Source organism: Portunus trituberculatus, chromosome 16 (genome assembly GCF_017591435.1).
Source record: "Portunus trituberculatus isolate SZX2019 chromosome 16, ASM1759143v1, whole genome shotgun sequence".
NCBI classification, from domain to species: domain Eukaryota; kingdom Metazoa; phylum Arthropoda; class Malacostraca; order Decapoda; family Portunidae; genus Portunus; species Portunus trituberculatus.
In genome coordinates, this window is record NC_059270.1 from 16,746,293 (window position 1) to 16,760,734 (window position 14,442).

Here is a 14,442-nt window from a genome sequence, read left to right on the forward strand (position 1 = left end):
TATTTATTTTTTTCAAAACTCTCCTGAATAACCTAGGAAATTACTTAGTACTTAATTATCCTTACAGTACATGAAAAAAAAAAAAAAACTACTTCACTATGAAATGAAAAAAAAAGAGGTGAATTAAAGGTTTAAGCTAGCAATTCTTAAGTGTAAGATCCCATACATGCCTTCTATATTTAAGTCACTTTTCCAACGCATCTTGACTGTTCATCAAATCAATCATTGTTCAAGGTTTAAGTTTTTATTTTCACAAATCACAATGGTCCTGCCTGATATCCAGGTGCCTTCAGTGGCAAATTGTCAGATCACATAGAGGCCTTATACCTTTATCAAACATACCTTGACTGTTCAATAAAATCACTGTTCAAGGCATTAGGCTTTCTCATTTACCATTATGGTCCTTCCTTGGTGTGGCCCCTCTCAAAACGTCACGCGAGCGCTCACCCCTATAGTCCTCCACATTTAAACTGAGGTGTCTGTATTGGCTTCTTGAGTCAGTCATGAAAGAACTTGCACAAATTCAGGGCTAAGAATTTTTATACATGTTTATACACAGAATATTAACATGTATGCAAGTACTTAGCTCTTTGCAACTTCCACCAGGACTGACCCAAGAAAACAAAACCTCAGATTTGGAGGACTCTATAGTCCTCCAAATCTAAACTGAGGTTTCTGTCGGAGTGGGAGGCGAGAGGTCCTAAGTGAGCAGACCTGGTGTTCCCTTGGCCTTGGCACCATAGTAGTATGACGACACCAATTACGATTAATTACTAGGTAAATACTACATTGTTGCATAGATGTAGGCGGGAGTCAAACACAAATTTAATGTTCTGACGTAAATGTTTCGCAAGAATTTGCCAGAATAACACAAGGAAGAAGGCAAATACCTCTCAAAATTTTTCTAACGAGAGAACAAAAAGGATGCAGCACTAATAAACATGAATAATATAAAACTTACCATTGCCTAGAGAAAATTGAGACGGCGCGGCGTGTGCTCGGTTTGACTGATATTTTCAAACTGAATGGGTGGACGGTGGACCAGGACCAGCGTGCTGTGTGGGTGGCAAGTCCCCACCCGACGTCCGTTGCTTGCTACTCGCTCGGTAGGGCCGTTCAAGAAGTGTTGATTAATAGGAGAGCTTAGGAATAATAATAATAATAATAATGATAATAATAATAATAATAATAATAATGTGTGTGTGTGTGTGTGTGTGTGTGTGTCAACATGAAACGTAGTGCATAGACCTGAAATTTAAGTATGCTGACATTAACACACACACTAAAACTATAGTAAAAATAAAATGAAAAGTTAACATTCATCGTTCCTATAGGAGTACAACACTTAAGCTAACAGAAAAAAAAAGTCGAAAATAATAATTTGTCACTAAAAAAAAATCGATAAAGTGCGAGATTATCGCGCCGCGCGTCCGCTTTCAAAACAGAGCGCGCGAATCTGACGGGAGTCGGATTACAAGGTATATGTTACTATGAAAGATGTTATCCAGAAATGATGGTAAAGTTGAACCCCAAACAGATATTCAGTACATGATTCTAAAATAACATAATGTGTAGTACAGAGTTAGCACTGCTTCAGTCGTAAGCTTATGACAAATTCTGTACAAAATGCCGCATGTTTTAGATAGATTCATACAAACTAGTGAGATGTGAATCTTCCAATTTATATACTCATCAATTACCACTCCTAAGAATTTGGTTGATCGGACATGATTTACAATTTTGTCATCTATAATTATAGGGTCTAAATTAAGTGTTAATGATCTGTTCTGAAATAGCATAATGTGGGCTTTATCAAGATTTAGTTTAAGCTTGTTAGCTTTCATCCAGTTAATTACGTGAATGACTTCCTGGCATAGTTTGGTGTGTACGGTTGCAAGATTATTGTCTGTGGCAATAAAACTTGTGTCATCAGCAAATTGGATGAAAGCCGCATTAGTACTTGCATTACTAATATAATACATGAGTATACTAATATATATATATATATATATATATATATATATATATATATATATATATATATATATATATATATATATATAGATAGATAGATAGATAGATAGATAGATAAATAGATAGATAGGTATGTGTGTGTGTGTGTGTGTGTGTGTGTGTGTGTGTCGCTACGGCCACGTAAACAACAGACTGAGACAGGTCCGTAATTGCCTTCAAATTCCTGATAAGTTGAACGTTTCTGGACTTCCTCAGACACAGTCAGCAGTACATAACGACAGTAAGAACACTTTGACCATAGCTGGGTGTTGGACTTAGTTAAAATTAGCCCGTGAAATTGTGGAGGCCTGGGGTAACCTCCCCTTCGACCATGGATGGGTCAAATACAATTGTATTTGTATTATAATTGTATTAAAATACAATTTTAATGTATTTGTATTTGTATTTGCATTTTAGCATCCAGAGAAAAAGTATTTTGTATTTGTATTTGTATTATGGCACCCAGAAAAAAAAAGTATTTTGTATTTATATATATATTTGATATTTCGAGTCAAAATCATTTGAAGACAAACAGGGAGAGAGAGAGAGAGAGAGAGAGAGAGAGAGAGAGAGAGAGAGAGAGAGAGAGAGAAGGATGCACACAGACGAACTGAGGTACTGCGTGAAAACAAGAGCTTCAACATTTTGAAGCCTTTTGCCAGAAATATTCTAGGGTGCTGTGCAACATCGGCACCATCTGAAAGAGTATTCAGTAAGGCCGGTAATTTTTACACCCCTGAGCGAGCAAAATTCGGCCCGGAAAGCTTCAGAGCATTAATGATGATTAAATGCAATTATGATATATCGAATGCAGATATAAACTTCTGTGAGAAAATGTTATATTTTTTTTGCATATTTTCAGATTTTTTTTATGAGTAGCTTTGAAATCTGAAATAAGAGTACTTTTATTTTTTTTAATCAGTTATTGTATTTGCATTTGTATTTTAAGATTTAGGAATAAAAGTACATGTATTTATGTTTGTATTTTTGGAAACCCAAACGAAACTATTTGTATTTATATTTCAATTGTAAAAAGTAAGTATTTGATCCAACCCTGCCTTCGACCACCTGATCCTGTGGTGCGCATGCGCAGTAGAGGTATGTGACGTCACAGTGTTGCCATGGCAACAGGGACGCCACCCAAGTCGACTGCCTCTAATACCTGTCTCGACACAGCGATACAATACTTGTGAGTTGCTGCCCCTACCCAAAGAAAACTCTTAATTGAAAATGTCTTCCCAAGACATGTCAATGACTGATTTATGGCAGCTAGAGAAACATCAGTTATCCAGAGTGAATAAAGATGCCCTGGTGAATTCCATCATCGCATCTAAGAATGAGTTACGAGAGCCAAACCTGCAGTTACAGCAGAAATTGGATGAGATCACAAAATAATTGGCAGATCTCAAATGTAAAATAACATCACCAGAGAGCACTTTCAATAAGAAGCTGTCACAAATTCAAGACCAGATTGACAAGCAAGCTGAAATTATTGCTAGGCAGCAGAACTTCCTGGAGGTAATTGACAGAAGAGAAAGAGACAAAGCTGATCGTCCTAGGCGTTCCTGATGAGGGCGAGAACTTGGCTGGAGAGACAACGGACATGGGGAAACTTAACAAGATCTGGAGTGAGCTGGAAGAACCCTTTAACATCGAGTCTTGCCGGAGGTTGGGACGGAGTGAGCCGGGTGACGTAAAAGACCCATTCTGGTGACCCTGGCCTCGAGGCAAGTGCGGGATAAGGTTCACGGGAAGACAAGTAAGCTAAAGGATAGCGGCGCGCCCTACGAGCGTGTGTTTGTGAAGAGAGACGTACATCCTTCCGTGCGAAACGAGTGGAAGCGCCTGCGGGATGCTGAGGCGGCAGAGAGGGCCAAACCTCAGAACACTGGCTGCGTAATCAAGTTGGACACGAGGGCGAGGAAACTTTACCGTGATGTGATCATCGACAGCTGGCGGCAGGCCTCTTTCTAAGTGGACCACAAAACAAAAACGTTTCCATCCTGTCTTGGAACATCAATGAGGTACAAACAAAGCTGGAAAAATCGAATGTGCAAGCTCTGTTAATGAGGTACGATGTAATAGGATTGAATGAAGTGAAAACCAACGAACGTATATCCTTACCAGGCTATGTTTGTTATAGAAACACTGGGAGGATTAATGGTCATACAGGAGGCACAGTGGTTTTTCTGAGAAACTCTTTACAGTCAAGTGTTTTGTGTGTTGATTCGACGATGAAAGATCAAATTTGGCTCAGATTGTCTGTGTTAAGTACAGTGCTCTTAGTGTTCGTTTATGTGCCCCCCACAGATTCACAATATTTAAATCCAACAGTTTCAGTTATATACAAGAGAAAGTTGCAATGTACTACTAGTGGGGGATTTGAATGCAAGTTTTGGTAGTGGTATTGAAAACATTCTATCGAATTTAGTAGTGTCTGAATCTGATGTTCTGTCATACCCTATGATACCTGATCGGGTTAACGTGCCTAATACAAATGCAAACATTTTATCTACTGTATGTATAGAGCAAAATTTGGTGGTTGTAAATAACTTTGAAGCAAGGGGAAAAACATCATAAAAGTAACCTGACGTACAGGAAACGTAATGAATTGATTTCTGAGGTAGATGTCTGTATTGCTTCTCAGAAAATCTTACATTGTATTCAAAGTTTCAGTGTAAATAATGAGCTTGATCTCCCCTCAGACCATGCTCCCATAACGGTTGTTATGTCCCCCGCGGTGGTGAATAGGATGTCTCTTGGCATGCGAGCGTGTTCCCTAGGTGATCATGCAGTGTTGTATTCCACTTGTAAGCAGAAATCTCACTCAAAGTCTCCCATAAAGATATGCAATATTAACACCGAAAATTTTATTAGGGAACTTTCTCGAGCCGATATTTCCCACTTTGAATTTTATATTGATACCAATGTGAGACAGATGACAGATGTGTTGTACAGTTGTGCCCATGCCTGTCGGAATGTTGGTGTGACACCATCAATAGATGTCACGGTAAGCAGGTGGGAAAGACTCTTGATTGATAAGGATGACAGACATATGTGGCAAGCAATAGACTGGCAAGGAAAATATAAAAATGATAATATATCTGATGAAGATTTAAAATTTTTTTTTGAAGAGGTATATAACCCACAAGGCACAAAACCGTTAGAATCTGCAGAGTATATTACAAATGTGACCATACCAATTATATTTGTTATGTCGAACTCGGGTATCCGCCACTGAAATCTCTAGTAACAGCAAGACCGAGAAAACTGTTCCAGCGACTGTGGGGAGAGAGGCACGGGATGCCTGATGACCCATGGGCGCACGCCGTCAGGTTGACCCTGACAGCTAATACTCGTACAGGACAACACGTAAATTATTTGATTAACGATCTTTTCGATATCACAGTTGGCATCGAATTAGTAAAAACTCAGTTATGAATTCTATTTCGTCCAGAAGACTAACATACATAATTTTAAACCCTACGTTAACCGTATACGAAATCTCCACACGTCGAGGAAAAACTAATGAGGTACACAGATTTGCGTTCAGTCGTCTGCGGATCATCGGTCATAACCTTACGATCGAAACCGGTCATTGGAACAGGCGTGGACGGGGACGGATGGAGGTGGTGGAGCGGCTATGTCCGTACGGCGCCGTGCAAACGGAGCTTCAAGTACTGGAGTCGTGTCCGCTGACCCAAGCAATACGTACTAGGTATGACTTCAGTTCTTGGAACAAGATTTTGAATAATGATACTCAGTTTCCTGTTGCAAAAATTGTTTATAACGTATTTTCATGCTTTGATTAAGAGTAATGCTGAAGGCATGCTGTTATAAGTGTTGGAACCTTGAACTGTTTGCAGTGTAGTTGGTATGATGTATGTTCTCATTTATGGTATATTATGTATTTTATGTGGAAATTTGTATTTATCTAAGTTCTGGGTGTCTGGAACTTTCACTCTCATGAGTACAATTATTTACTTTGTTCTTATATAGTGACATGTTCAGTAAATCTGTTGTATAAATGAATATCATTGGTCTTATATGGTGACATGCTTTGTAAAGCATTTGTATATTCATATAACTTTTCAAAGTTTATGTGGTTATTTCACCTTAGTTTGTTAGTTTATCTTGTTTGATGTAGAACACGTTTTGTGGCTGACATTCTTTTATGTAATTTGTGTTTTCTTATGGACCATAATTGCTTCTAAGTTATTGCTGTTCCATTCACGTTAATGTTTACAGTTATCTAGTATTTTGTATTTGTAACGGGAAATTGTGGTCAGTAAATCATTACTTACTTACTTACTTACTGTGTGTGTGTGTGTGTGTGTGTGTGTGTGTGTGTGTGTGTGTGTGTGTGTGTGTGTATATATATATATATATATATATATATATATATATATATATATATATATATATATATATATATATATATATATATATATATATATATATATGTGTGTGTGTGTGTGTGTGTGTGTGTGTGTGTGTGTGTGTGTGTTTACCTATTTGTATTTACCTATTTGTGTATTACAGGGCCCGAGCTAAGCTCTCTGTGTCCTGTCTCCTTGTCCATTCCTGTCATATCTCTCTTTCATCTGATTGACACACACCGTCAACGACATCACTGCTCAGTTTATTCCACTTATCAATGCTACGATGCGGAAACTGTATTTTCTCACGTCATTTAGACAGATGTCCTTTATTAGCTTTTTCCATGTCCTCGGAGATGATTACTTGTGGTCACCTTTATCAACTCTCTGTCCAGTATGTCAATCTTGTTCACCAATTTATACATAGTTATCATGTCTCCTCTTGTTCTTCTCTCTTCTAATGTGGTCAGCCCCAGCTTCCTCAGTCTTTCCTCATAGTCTAACTCCCTGAGTCCTGGTACCATCCTTGTTGCCAGCCTCTGTACCCTTTCTACCTTCTTCACATTTTTCTTCATATGCGGTGACCAGACACATGCTGCATATTCTAACTGGGGTCTTATTAAGGTACATAATATCTTCTTCATCATTCCTTCATCTAGGTAGTGGAATGCAAGGCCAATATTTTGAAGCATGTTGTATGTTTTCCAAAAAATCTTGTTAATGTGTTTCTCCGGTGACAAAGTGTTTTGCACGTTACTCCTAAGTCTTTCTCCTCATTGGTCTCTTTAATTTTCTCATCACCCAGCCTGTAATCCCAGTTTGGTCTGTATCTACTTCTTCCCATTTTCATAACATGGGTCTTGTCTATATTAAATTCCATCTGCCACTCTTTACTCCACTCATATATTTTATCAAGATCTTCCTGTAACTTGTTACAATCTTCCACATTCTTTACTCTCCTCATAATTTTAGTATCGTCCGCAAACATGTTCATGTAACTGTCAATTCCTACTGGCATATCATTAACATAAATCAAAAACATGATGGGACCAGCACTGACCCTTGTGGAACTCCACTGGTTACCTTCTTCCACTCGGACTTCCTTCCTCTCACCACTGTTCTCATTTCTCTTCCCATTAAGTAATTTTCCATCCATTTTGCTAGTTTATCATTTACTCCTCCAATCATCTTTAGTTTCCACATCAGTCTATTGTGTGGTACTTTATCAAAGGCCTTTCTCAAGTCCAGGTAGATAGCATCCACCCATCCCTCTCTATGTTGTAGTATGTCAGTCACTCTTGAATAAAAACATAATAAATTGGATACACGATCTTCCTTTTCTGAAACCAAACTGCCTTTCACTCAGAATGTTTTCACTTTCTAGATACTCACTCCACTTAGCTTTAATTACTTCTTCACATACCTTGCACAATATACTAGTCAACGATACTGGTCTATAATTTAGCGGTTCCATTCTACTACCATTCTTATATATAGGCACAATGTCAGCTCTTTTCCACTCTTTCGGGACTAATCCTGTTCGTATGGAGGTTTCCACAATATCAAATATGGGGTTCAACAATTGATCCTTACATTCTTTTAGCAACCTCCCAGATATGCCATCAGGCCCCATTGATTTATTAATATCCAGATTGCTTATAATTTTCCTTACATCTTCCTTAGTAACCATGATGTCCTGCATTTGCTTTATTTCCGTAGGCCTTCCTCCCATAAAATGCTCCTCCTTTGTAAACACTTTGCAAAAGTTGTCGTTCAAAATTTCAGCTATATCTCCAGCATCTTCATATACTTCTTCCCCGTTTTTTACCTTTTCTATTGCCTCCCTTTTATTTAGTTTTCCATTTATGAATTTGTAAAACATTTTGGGTCACTATCACAGTTTTCCACCACCCTCTGTTCATATTCCTTCTGTGCTGTTCTCCTTACTTCAACATATCTATTCCTTGCTGTTTTGTAGCCTTCTCTTGATAATACATCACTGTTTTCTTAAGTTTCTTCCATGCCTTTTCTTTGTTCTTTTTTGCTTCTTCACAATTTCTATTAAACCACTGTTTATTATTTAAAGTCCTCTTTCTGTAATATGGCACAAACTTTTTCACAGCAGAGTTATACAAATCCATAAATTTATCGTATTTCAATTGCATATCCCTTTCCTGGTATACCACGGACCAGTCAATTTCATTAAAGAACTCCCTTATATGGTTATAATTTGCCCTAGTATAATTTAATTTTTCCTCCCTGCGTTCCACAATCTTATTCGTGCTTAATTCTGTATCCAGCTCAAAGCTTAGGACATCATGATCGCTTTTCCCCAAGGGACATTCATGTTCAATTTCCTCTTTTAGAGAGATTCCCCTGGTAAATACCAAATCCAACCTTGCTGCAACATCTTGTCCCCTGCACCTTGTTGGTGATCTCACCCACTGTGTCATCAAGTTATTTGTTGCTACCTTTAACAATTCTTCTGCCCACTCACCACCATTCACCACTTCGTAGTCTTCCCACACTATTTCTTTGCAATTAAAGTCTCCAACTATCATCACTCTATCCTTTCTGATGAGTTCTTGCTTCATTCTGTCTAGAGTATTTCTCATCACCATTTGGTACTGTTCATATTCCCAAGCACTGGTTCTGGGTGGTATGTATACTGTTATAATATTAATGTCCCTCTTGCCAACTGTTATAAGCATACTTATCACTTCCTCATTTCTCTTACTATAGTTCACCTCCTTCACTATCAGATCATCCTTAGTAAGAACCATTATACCACCACCACCTTTATTTTTTTCTATCATTTCTCCATACTTTGTGTGTGTGTGTGTGTGTGTGTGTGTGTGTGTGTGTGTGTGTGTGTGTGTGTGTGTATATATATATATATATATATATATATATATATATATATATATATATATATATATATATATATTATATTTATTTTATTTTTTTTTTTTTTTTCTCTAAAAAACTTGTGGCTCTCTAAAAGTGGTAAAAAAAAGCCAAAATTAGGATAAAATGCCTTGATACCTCCCTCTTAAAAGAAGACAAGTTGTAGGAAGTCGGAAATACAGATGCAGGAGGGAGTTCCAGAGTTTACCAGTGAAAGGGATGAATGATTGAGAGTACTGGTTAACTCTTGCGTTAGAGAGTTGGACAGAATAGGGATGAGAGGAAGAAGAAAGCCTTGTGCAGCGAGACCGCAGGAGGAGGAGGCATGCAGTTAGCAAGATCAGTAGAACAGTTAGCATGAAAATAGCGATAAAAGATAGAAAGAGATGCAACATTTCGGCGGTGAGAAAGAGGCTGAAGACAGTTAGTCAGAGGAGGGAGTTGATGAGACGAAAAGCTTTGATTCCACCCTATCTAGTAAAACTGTGTGACTGGAACCCTGCCAAACATGCGAAGAGTACTCCATACAGGGGCGAATAAGGCCCTTATACAGAGTAAGCAGTTCGAGGGCGAGAAAAACTGGCGGAGACGCCTCAGAACACCTAACTTCATAGAAGCTGTTTTAGCAAGAGATGTGTGAAGTTTCCAGTTAAGATTATGAGCAAAGGACAGACCGAGGATATTCATTGTGGAAGAGGAGACAGTTGAGTGTCATTGAAGAAGAGGGATAGTTGTCTGGAAGGTTGTGTCGAGTTGATAGATGGAGGAATTGAGTTTTGAGGCATTGAAAACTACTAGATTTTCTCTGCCCCAATCGGAAATCTTAGAAAGATCGGAAGTCAGGCGTTCTGTGGCGTCCCTGCGTGATCTGTTGACTTCCTGAAGGGTTGGTCGTCTCTGAAAGGACGTGGAAAGATGTAGGGTGGTATCATCAGCGTAGGAGTGGATAGGGCAAGAAGTTTGGTTAAGAAGGTCATTAATGAATAATAGAAAGAGTGGGTGACAGGACAGAACCCTGAGGAACACCACTATTAATAGATTTAGGAGAAGAACAGTGGCCGTCTACCACAGCAGCAATAGAACGGTCGGAAAGGAAACTTGAGATAAAGTTGCAGAGAGAAGGATAGAAGCCGTAGGAGGGCAGTTTTGAAATCAAAGCTTTATGCCAGACTCTATCAAAAGCTTTTGATATGTCTAACGCTACAGCAAAAGTTTCACCGAAATCTCTAAAGAGGATGACCAAGACTCAGTAAGGAAAGCCAGAAGATCACCAGTAGAGCGACCTTGACGGAAGCCATACTGGCGATCAGACAGAAGATTGTGAAGTGACAGATGTTTGAGAATCTTCCTATTCAGGATAGATTCAAAAACTTTAGACAAGCAAGAGATTAAAGCTATAGGACGGTAGTTTGAGGGGTTAGAACGGTCACCCTTTTTAGGAACAGGCTGAATGTAGGCAAACTTCCAGCAGGAAGGAAAGGTAGAAGTCGATAGACAAAGTTGGAAGAGTTTGGCCAGGCAAGGTGCAAGCACGGAAGCACAGTTTTTGAGAACAATAGGAGGGACCCCATCAGGACCATAAGCCTTCCGAGGGTTTAGGCCAGCGAGGGCATGGAAAACATCATTACGAAGAATTTTAATTGTAGACATGAAATAGTCAGAGGGAGGAGGAGAGGGAGGACAAGCCCAGAATCATCCAAGGTGGAGTTGTGAGCAAAGGTTTGAGAGAAGAGTTCAGCTTTAGAGACAGAAGAGATGGCAGTGGTGCCATCAGGATGAAATAAAGGAGGAAAGATGAAGAAGTGAAGTTATTTGAGATGTTTTGGCTAGATGCCAGAAGTCTCGAGGAGTTTGAGTTTGAAAGATTTTGACATTTTCTATTTATGAAGAGTGTTTGGCAAGTTGAAGAACAGACTTGGCATGATTCCGGGCAGAGATATAAAGTGCATGAGATTCAGGAGATGGAAGACTCAAGTACCTTTTGTGGGCAACCTCTCTATCATGTATAGCACGAGAACAGGCTGAGTTAAACCAAGGTTTAGAAGGTTTAGGTTGAGAAAAAGAATGAGGAATGTACGCCTCCATGCCAGACACTATCACCTCTGTTATGCGTTTAGCACAAAGAGGTGGGTCTCTGACACGGAACCAGTAATAATTCCAGGGAAAAATCAGCAGGTCTCCCCAACCCGTAAAGGCAAAACGCCAGAGGCACCTCCGCTTTGGAGGATCCTGTAGAGGGATTGGAGAAATAGGACGAGATACAGAAATGAGATTGTGACCGGAGGAGCCCAACGGAAATGAAAGGGTGACAGCATAAGCAGAAGAGAAGAAAGAAATCAAGAATGTTGGGCGTGTCTCGAAGGCAGTCAGGAATACGAGTAGGATGTTGCAGCTGTTGCTTTAGGTCGTGTAGGATAGCAAAGTTGAAGGCTAGTTCACCAGGAGTGAAGGAGAGAAAGCCAAAGCTGGTGGTGAACATTGAAATTTCCAAGAATGGAAATCTCTGCGAAAGGGTAGAGGGACAGAATGTGCTCCACTTTGGAAGTTAAGTAGTTGAAGAATTTACTATAGTCAGAAGAGTTAGGGAAGAGATAAACAGCACAGATGAATTTAGTTTGAGAGTGACTGTTAAGTCGAAGCCAGATGGTGGAAAACTCGGAAGATTCAAGAGCGTGGGCACGAGAGCAAGTTAAGTCGTTGCATACATAGACGCAACATCCAGCTTTGGAATGAAAATGAGAATAGAGAAAGTAGGAGGGAACAGAGAAGGGCTACTGTCAGTTGCCTCAGACAGCTGTGTTTCGGTGAGGAAAAGATGAGGTTTAGTAGAGGAGAGGTGGTGTTCTACAGATTGAAAATTAGATCTAAGATCACGAATGTTGTAGAAGTTAATGTAGAAAAAGTTGAGGGAGGTGTCAAGGCATTTGAGGTCATTAACAAGAATCCGACCTGGGGACATTTTTGGTCCCCTCCCCACAAGGAGACTCGAGGCATAGTAGTTGGAGCCGATTTTGCTTTTAAATTTTGATTTTCAGCTGAAGGGTGTATGTGTGGTAAGTGCATGTAGTTTTGTGTGAATATATATATATATATATATATATATATATATATATATATATATATATATATATATATATATATATATATATATATATATATATATATATATATATATATATATATATATATATATATATATATATATATATATATATATATATATATATATCAAGTCGGCGTTATCTTGGGCATACTGTTCCGCTACATAAAATGAAATTCGAAATTTGTGTTAGAGTTTTAATGAAAACAATATTGGAAAATTACTACGGTTTTGGCCTAACTCAGAGAAATACTTAACAAATACAAATAATATAATTGAAATTACCAGTAAGATTCAAATTCCTTGTAACATCTGGTGATTAATAATGGTACTCATGTTCAAGGGATTTGTTCTAATTCATTCTCATTGTTTCATTGTCCAAGGCGGTTTGCTTTTGTTTGTTTTTGTTGTATTTTTTATTTGTTTTTTAATCTGTTATGTGTTCACTATTGCTATTCAGTAATGTAGGCGTAATTATTGTGTGCATTTGTCTTTATCAGTACATCACTATCATTATCATTGTCGCTATGACTTACGTTTCCATGCAATACGGGCTTGTAAACTAGATTATTAGAGTAACCCGGGTGTTGCGCCCAGGAGGCAAAACCGCACTGAAGTAACTCTGGGAGGATAAAGAAGCCGATAGTCTATTATATACCAGAAGTGTACTCGCACCTTGGATTGTATGGAGTGGTTTATACCGTGGTGTGTTTTCTGCCCACACCTTTGGACTCTGTTCGGGATATTCTCTTGTATGCCTCTAAAAACGTTTTGTAAGCATTTCATGCTGTTATTGTGTTTCCTGTTTGATAGATAAAGTATATATAACTATTAACTACTGTGGTCATATCGTCATGTGTTGGCAGTTATGTCTGTATTTTCACATATTTTGTTATATGAGAAATTCTAGGATAATTATGTTCTATTTTGTTATTAGATGGCAAACTTAAGTAATTATAAGTATAATTACAGAATTAATTAATAATTATGGGTCAATATACTGAAAAGTGCTATTAGTGCATTAATTATTAAGCTACTATTTCTTTTTTACTTTTTATTTTTTGTTTTTATATTTCTTTTACATTGCTATAATTTAATGCCTTTTGAGATTGCCTACTGATGATTGTGATCATTTGACCTCGGTATTTGTTTCCTACTCCTTGTATAAGTGATGATCATGATAATTTATTTGACCTTGATATTTGAAATTGGCAGTTGGTAGGAATATGCTAAGTAGTATTTGTGAGTTTTGTTTGACTTGTTTATATTTTTTTTTAGGTTTCCTTATTTTTCTACTTTACCTTTTATTGTTAATGGTAATTTTCATAAGTTGTCCTAATGCCTTAATGTTAATGTGAAGTACTGAAACTTATTAATTTAGTAATTAGGTTTAGTAATACGTTATAGCGATAGTCTTGCTTAATTTGTCGAATAAGTGACTTATGATATGCTCCAGAACAGTTTACATTAAACAATCCATGGCCATATTTCAAGAATATTTACTGGACATCATGTTAGATATTTGGCTAGTTCAAGAAGTTTTTGTAGTTGGGCCATCCGTCATATACATAAGTAAAACACCAAGAAGAGAATGCGTGTCAATAATCTGGTGTATTCCGAAAAGATATATCTCTAGTCTAACACTCTAGGGTGGGTGTTATATTAATGTTGTAGGTATCTGATGATAATCAATAGATACAGGTTCATATAACATCAAAAGAATGATAAATAAGAATAGATACACTTCAGTAATCATGAAAAAAGAAAACACACACACACACACACACATACCACGTAGTGTAGTGTTTAGCACACTTGGCTCACAACCGAGAGGGCCCGGGTTTGAGTCCTGGGTGTGACGATGCAAATGGGTGAGTCTCTTAATATGTAGTCCCTATTCACCTAGCAAGTACGTAGGGGATGTAATTCAAGGAGTTGTGGGCTTGTTTTCTCGATGTGTGGAGTATGTTTTGTGTGGTCCTACCCGAAGATCGGTTTATAAGCTCTGAGCTCGCTCCGGAGGTAATGGACACTTACTGAAAT